The 7,500-nt window shown below is 44.5% G+C and overlaps 1 protein-coding gene across 7 annotated transcripts in view; it reads right to left on the bottom strand.

Moving 5' to 3' along the window:
- Positions 1-585, bottom strand: part of LOC127008378 (uncharacterized) — a 56,425-nt gene extending 55,840 nt beyond the window's left edge. For 6 of the 7 annotated variants that reach the window (XR_007761054.1, XR_007761053.1, XR_007761055.1 and 3 more), the window contains exon 1: positions 517-574. The gene's annotated coding sequence lies outside the window, so the exon portion shown is untranslated. Of the gene's footprint in view, positions 1-516 lie in introns of all 7 variants that reach the window. The other variant, XM_050880384.1, reaches the window with a different exon arrangement.
- Positions 586-7,500: the final 6,915 nt, after the last annotated feature.

The following is a 7,500-nucleotide window of genomic DNA, read 5'->3' as shown; positions in this document are numbered from 1 at the left end:
GAATAGAGAGAGGAGGAGAAGGAGGAGGAGGAGGAGGAGGAATAGGACCAGAAATAAGAAGAAATGAAGGAAGAGAAGAAAGGAAGCAGAAGAAAGATTAACAGAAAGAACAGAATAGAAGGAAGGAGGAGGAATAAAGAGAGGAGGAGGAGGAGGAAGAAAAACAGGACCAAAAACGAGAAGAAAGGAGGAAAAGAAGAAAAAAAAGATTAACAGAACACACCAGAAACAACAGAACAGAAGCACAAAATCACAAACACACCACCTCACTCTCTATCTCTATCTCTATCTCTCTTTATCGACCCCTCTCTCTCTATCTCAATCCTCAACCACCACCACCACAACCACCACCAAAACAAATACAAGTTAACCACAGGACTCCTTTTTCTAAGTCTATCCGCCCCTGTCACGCATCCACCCTCCGTCCACCTGTTCACCGGTCCACCAGGTAACACGGGGACTAATTAAGGCCCAGGTAAGTCCCTTCAAAGGCCCACGTAAGCCTTGAACACTGACCGACACGCGGGAAAGGGCGGAGCGAGAGGAGGTGTAGCTTCCCTCCACCACTGTTTCTCCTACACTGAGAGAGAGAGAGAGAGAGAGAGAGGGAGGGACCGGGCATCAGCTACCCCCTTGCTACCCCTCTCTCCTCCTCCTCCTCCTCCTCTTCTATCTCCCTCTCCTTCCCTTCCCTCCATTACCTCCTCTATCTCTATCCCCATTCCTCTCTCTCCTTCCTCTACCTTCCTCTCTTCTATTCCCCATTCCTTCTGTTTCCTCTCCATTCACCTATTCCTCTTTCTTCCCCATCTCTCTCTCTCTCTCTCTCTCTCTCTCTCTCTCTCTCTCTCTCTCTCTCCCATTCCTTTCTTAACCTCTCTCCCTCCTCCTCCGGTCTCCTCTCTTCCTCTACCTTTCCCTCCTATTCCTTCCCTTTTCTCTATCCTTCATCTTTCTTCCCATTTCCTCTTCTCTCTCCCTCCCATATCTGTCCTATCTACCACCATCATCACCCCTTCCCTCCCTCTCTTCCTTTCTATCTCTCTATTCTCTCTATCTGCTTCCTCCTTCTTCCCATTTCTTCTCTCTCCCTCTCTCTCTATCCCATTCCTCTCCTATCCACCATCATCCCCCCTCTTTCCCTCCTCCTCCTCCTCCTCCTTCTTCTCCCTCCTCCTATCCCTTCCTTCTGCCTCTCTCATTCTCTCTATCCTCCTCCTCTTCCACCTCCTCCTCATTCCCCATTTCTTCTCTCCCATTCCTTCCTCCTCTTCCTCCTCCTCCTCCTCTTCCCATTCCTCCTTCTCCACCTATCCCTTCTTTTTGCCTCTCTCGTCCTCTCTATCCTCCTCCTCCTCCTCCTTCTCCTGTTTCTCCTCCCCCATTTCTTCTCTCTCTCTCTCCCTCCCATTCCTCTCGTAACCGCCAACCCCCCTCCTCCTCCTCCTCCTCCTCTTCCTCCTATCCATTCCTCCCTCCTCCTCCTCCCAATCTCTCTGTCCACCTCCTCCTCCTCCTCCTGTTTCTCCTTCCCCATTTCTTCTCTCTCTCTCTCTCTCCCTCCCATTCCTCTCGTAACCGCCAACCCCCCTCCTCCTCCTCCTCCTCCTCCTCCACCACGGCCAAGGTCTTTCGGTTGCCAGGCGCCGCTAGAGAGGAGGAAAGAGCCCAGTTGAATCTTCCTTTTTTTTTCCCCTGCAGACGTCACTTGAGTGCTGGTGAGGGTTGAGCACTTCTCGCGACACCCCCGGCTTGGTGAGGTCACTGTTGGGAGGGTCAAGGGGGGAGGAGGGTCATTCGGTGCCTCCATGCCAGACAGATGCCAGTGGGGGTTAGTGGGGTGGGGTATGGTAGGGTAGGAAAAGGGGGGGGGGGTGAGTGGGTATATTCTCTCTCTCTCTCTCTCTCTCTTGGTTGAATGGTTGGGTTGGTTTTAGTTACATAGTTGGCTGGTGTTGGTTGGTTGATCTCTCTCTCTCTCTTTCTCTCTCTCTCTCTCTCTCTTGGTTGAATGGTTGGGTTGGTTTTAGTACAATATGGTTGGTTGGTGTTGGTGGTTGCTTTCTCTCTCTCTCTCTCTCTCTCTCTCTCTCTCTCTTGGTTGAATGGTTGGGTTGGTTTTAGTTACAATATGGTTGGTTGGTGTTGGTTGTTGCTCTCTCTCTCTCTCTCTCTCTCTCTCTCTCTCTCTCTCTCTCTCTCTCTCTCTCTCTCTCTCTCTCGGTTGAATGGTTGGGTTGCTTAGTTACATATGGTTGGTTGGTTGATGTCAGTTTGTTGCTCTCTCTCTCTCTCTCTCTCTCTCTCTCTCTCTCTCTCTCTCTCTCTCTCACATTTATTTTCTCTCCTTTCTCGTTCACATATTAACTTTTTCCTTCATTTTTCCTGTTTTCTCAATCTTTTTCTTTTCTTTATTATATTTTCCTCTCTTTATCACATATACTTTCTTTATCTTTCCTCTTTACTATCTCCTCCATTTACTCTTTTTTCCTCCTCCTCCTCCTCCTTCCCTGTTGGTTTATATTTTTTCTTCTTTTTTCTTCTTTTTTTTTCTTCTTTTTCCCTGGCAATGATGTAATTCTATTCGTCGAGCGAGGTCGAAATTGTTACTGAAAGGGAAAAAGAATAGAAGAAAAACTAACTTGTCTTCCTTGTTTTCTTTTTCTTCCTTTGTCTTCTTTCTTCTCTCTTGTTTTCTTCCTTCCCTCATTTGTCTTTTCCCTTCCTTCCTTCTTTTTCCTCCCTTTCTCCCTCTCTATCTTCCCTTTCTTCCTCCCTTCCTCCCTTTCTCTTTCCCTTTCTTCCTTCCCTTTCTTTCCTCCCTCGCTTCCTCCCTCCCTCCCTTCCACCATCACCACATGTCATCCACCTCTTAAAAGCAACTCTCCTCAGCTTTTCCTCCTCGGCAACTTTCCAATAGCTTTCTCCTTGCGTTCCTGGTGCACCGTTATGCGCCAGTTCGACCCCCGCTCCTGATGATAACACCGGGGGGCCCAAAACGGAGGACTCACTTCATTCATTTCATATCTTATCATGTCACTATCAGGAGAGGAAAGCGACATGACGAAGGTTGATTGGACACACACACACACGCGGACACATGATACGGTATTGAGTTCGCTGTTTTAAGTTTATGTTTTGCTTAACGTGGATTTCAGTTCGCTTCTTATCGTTGTTGTGTTAGTGACTTATTGCGTTTTATTATTATTATTATTATTATTATTATTATTATTATTATTATTATTATTATTATTTAACCTAACCTATCCTATTCTAACCTTACCTAACCTATCCTTACCTATCCTAACCTTACCTATCCTAATTTGACCTTACCTATCCTAACCTAACCTATCCTAACCTTACCTAACTTAACTTATCCTAACCTAGCCTATCCTAACCTATCCTATCCTAACCTTACCTAACCTAACCTATCCTATCCTTACCTAACCCAACCTTACCTATGTCATATGTCTCTTAAATAACCTGTATAATACGAAGAGGAAACAGAGAACAGACTCACTCACTCACTCACTCACTCACTCGGCAATTATGTATCATACGCCCTTGTTCTTAATTCATGCCCCCAGACTCACTCACTCACTCACCGGCAATCATGTATCATACCTGTACCATACTTCTTTCTGTCTTCCTTTCTTTCTTCCTCTCTCTTTCTCTTCTCCTCTTTCTTCTTTAATCATTGTTTTTCTTTCCTTTCTGCTCTTCATACTTGTTCTTAATTCATTCCCTCTGTCTCTTAATTCATTCCCTCTCTGTCTCTCTTTTGTCATTTCGTCTCGGCGGTTAGAAAAAGTATTTACCGCGACACAGCAAAAACACATACAACTGTAATTTCGTATCTTCCCTAATGAGTGTTCTTTTTTTCTTCCTCCTCCTCCTCCTCCTCCTCCTCCTCTTTCTCCTGATCTTCAATTCCTCTCCTCCTCTTCCTCCTCCTTCTCCTCCTCCTCCTCATCATCATCATCATCATTCCTCTTTCTCCTGATCTTCAATTCCTCTCCTCCTCCTCCTCCTCCTCCTCCTCTTCTTCCTCCTCCTCCACTTTCTAATTCTCATCCTCCTCTTTATTTCTACTGTACTGCTTTATACTCCTCCTCCTCCTCCTCCTCCTCCTCCTCGAACTCCTGCATAATCTTCCTCCTCCTCCTCTTCCTCCTTATACTCCTACTGATTAATCTTCCTCCTCCTCCTCCTCCTCTTCCCCCTCCTCCTCCTCCTCCTGCCATTTCTCCTTCTCCTAATTCTCCTCCTCCTCCTCCTCCTCCTCCTTCAGTAATTATTATTATGAGTCTTTTTCTTTTCGTTTTTATCCCTCGACTTGGCAAGGAAAGAAGGAAGATGGAACAAGGACTCTCTCTCTCTCTCTCTCTCTCTCTCTCTCTCTCTCTCTCTGACCCCCCCCCACCCCCCCCCACCCCCCATGTTTAGCGATATCTCCTTTCCTTCGTGTCTTTCGTAAATGAAATAAATAAATAAAACCCAAAACGCAGCTTTCAAGAAAATTTTACCCAACAATATTTTTCTAACGGAATTTTCCTTATCGATTTTTCTTTTTTTTTTCTTTTTTTTTTTTCCTTTTTTTATTGCAAGCTCTCGTCTTCATCGTAAAAATAAGGACCTAATCACATGCCTGAGATTTTTGGCGTTTTATTTTCCATGCAAGTCGAGGAGGAGGAGGAGGAGGAGGAGGAGGAGAGGAGAAGTTAGAGGTAAGGTTTGGAAGGAGGAGAAGGATAGCAGTAAAACGGGAAAATGACCGAGGAGGAGGAGGAGGAGGAAGAGGAGGAGGAGAAGGAGGAGGAGATGAGGTCAAATTAATTCCAGAGAAAAAAAGGAAAGAGGAAGTTGAAACGTGGAAATTGAAGTCAGGAATAAAAAGCAAGGAAGAAGAAGAAGGAGAAGAAGCAGAAGAGGAAGAAGAAGAAGAAGAAGAAGAAGACGCAGAAGAAGAAAAAGACGAAGAAGAAGAAGAAGAAGATGAAGAACAAGAAGAACAAGAAGAACATAAACAAGAAGAACAACAAGAAACACACACACACACACACACACACACACACACACACACACACACACACACACACACGCAATCTTATGCCACACACGCAGGAAGAACATTACTAAAAACGATGGAAGAGGAGGAGGAGGAGGAGGAGGAGGAGGTGGAGCATGTAGAGGTGGTTGCGGTGGAGTTCCAATGACAGAGCAGTGATGGAGACGAACAATTACCTTAGTCCAGTGTCTTCCTCCTCCTCCTCCTCCTCCTCCTGCCGCCGCCAAAGGGGACTGAATATAGAGTAGGGTGAGACCAACCCCTTATTACCAACAGCCCAAGAAAGACCACCATCACCACCACCACCATCACCACCACCACCATCACTAAACACATCCATCACGTTCTCAAACACCACTATCACCACCACCACCACCACCACCACCGTCATCACCATTATAACAAATACCACCAACCCCATCACAGCCATTACCTTCAATATGTCTGTCCATTCTCCTCCAGTCCTTCCGTATAGAACTATCCATTTGTCTTTTCCTTAAACGACTCACGCATCCTTCTATCTGTCTTTTATTTTTCTTTTTTTTGACGGTTAAGGAAACAACTCAAGGGCAACAACAACAGCAAAGAAAGTGTAGAAAAAAAAACTCTAATCGCTGCTATTATAGAAGAGAAAAGTTTAGTGGCCAAAAGACAGGTCAATTTCGGGGCTATCTATCTATCTATCTATCTATTCGGCAGCAGTTCTTACGCCTATAACATTCTATTTGTCTAACTCTCAAACACCTGACATTTCTCTATCATCAAGTACAATAGTAACAGTCATATGTGTTGCTTGCTTATCAATATGACTTGTCTTCTATATACACCTGGTTTCTTCCACCTGTATCTACCGTTCCATCCATACCTGTATTTCACCTGCCCACTACCACACGTACACCTGAGCTCTTCCACCTAGTCAACAGCTAAGATAATTTACCCCTAGATAGAAATAATGGAGGTTATAGAAAGAAATAGAATAATGAAAGTGGAAATACCGAAAAGAATAGAAAGAAATATGTATGGAAGGAGATATTGAAGGGAAGTTAAGTTACGAAAAGATAGACAGAAAAGAGAAGGAAAGAGAAAGATATTGAAAGAAATAGAAAATCGAGGAGAAATTAATAGAAGTTAAGATACGGAAAAAAGCAGGAAAAGGAAAAAAGGAAACAGGAAAAAACTAGTGAAGAGAAAAGTCGTTAGCAAAAATGAATTAGAAAAAAATGAAGAAAAAAAGTATGAATTAAAAAGATGATTAGACCAAAATAAAGAGAGAACGAGAGGAAACGAGAAAGAAAATCCCCCAAAAAAGTTAAACTGTTAGGAAAAAAAATAGAAAAAGGGAAAGAAAAACGAGAAATAAATGAAAAAAAAAATAAAAGACGTATTAAAGAAAAAAAGGAAATTGAGAGAAATAAAGAAATAGACCCTTACCCGTATATAAAAAAAAAGTGTAAAAAAAATAACAGGTGAGGTTTAAAGAAGGGGATTGAAGGGGACTTAGTGGGGGAAGAAAAGAATTACAGGGAGGAAAAAAGACTGTGAATTGAGGGTCTGTCGGCTTGAAAATGTGACCCATTGTGACCCAGAAGACCACGAAAAACGGACCCAAGTATAGTGATTACGTGTGTGTGTGTGTGTGTGTGTGTGTGTGTGTGTGTGTGTGTGTGTGTGTGTGTGTGTGTGTGTGTGTGTGTGTGTGTGTGTGTGTGTGTGTGTGTGTGTGTGTGTGTGTGTGTGTGTGTGTGTGTGTGTGTGTGTGTGGTTTTGTGTTTCTGCTTGTTTGTCTCTCTCTCTCTCTCTCTCTCTCTCTCTCTCTCTCTCTCTCTCTCTCTCTCTCTCTCTCTCTCTCTCTCTCTCTCTCTCTCTCTCTCTCTCTCGTTTATTGAAAAAGCCTCAGAAATATGTTCGTTTCGACCTTATGACTTCCTCCTCCTCCTCCTCCTCCTCCTCTTCTTCTTCTTCTTCTTCTTCCTCCTCCTCTGTGGCCCTTGTGTAAATCCCACCTGACGTGAAGCAGTATATTCAGGAGGAGGAGGAAGAGGAGGAGGAGGAGGAGGAGGAGGTATTGTAAAGGCGTTTAGTGAAGAAAGGTATTCGGTTTGTGTCTGAAGAAGAAGGTGGAAGAAGAGGAGGAGGAGGAGGAGAAGGAGGAAGAGGAGGAGGAGGAGGAGGAGGAGGAGGAGGAGGAGGAGGAGGAGGAGGAGGAGGAGAAAGGAGTTGGTTAAAGAGGAGGAGGAGAAAGGTTTCCATAGTGATATTCTCTCTCTCTCTCTCTCTCTCTCTCTCTCTCTCTCTCTCTCTCTCTCTCTCTCTCTCTCTCTCTCTCTCTCTCTCTCTCTCTCTCTCTCTCTCTCACATAGAATACATTTTATAACCCCAGCATCACCACCACCACCACCACCATCACCACCACCACCATCACCACCACGCCC

The sequence above is a fragment of the Eriocheir sinensis genome, chromosome 37 (genome assembly GCF_024679095.1).
Source record: "Eriocheir sinensis breed Jianghai 21 chromosome 37, ASM2467909v1, whole genome shotgun sequence".
Taxonomy (NCBI): Eukaryota; Metazoa; Arthropoda; class Malacostraca; order Decapoda; family Varunidae; genus Eriocheir; species Eriocheir sinensis.
This window is presented reverse-complemented; position numbering and strand designations above follow the sequence as displayed.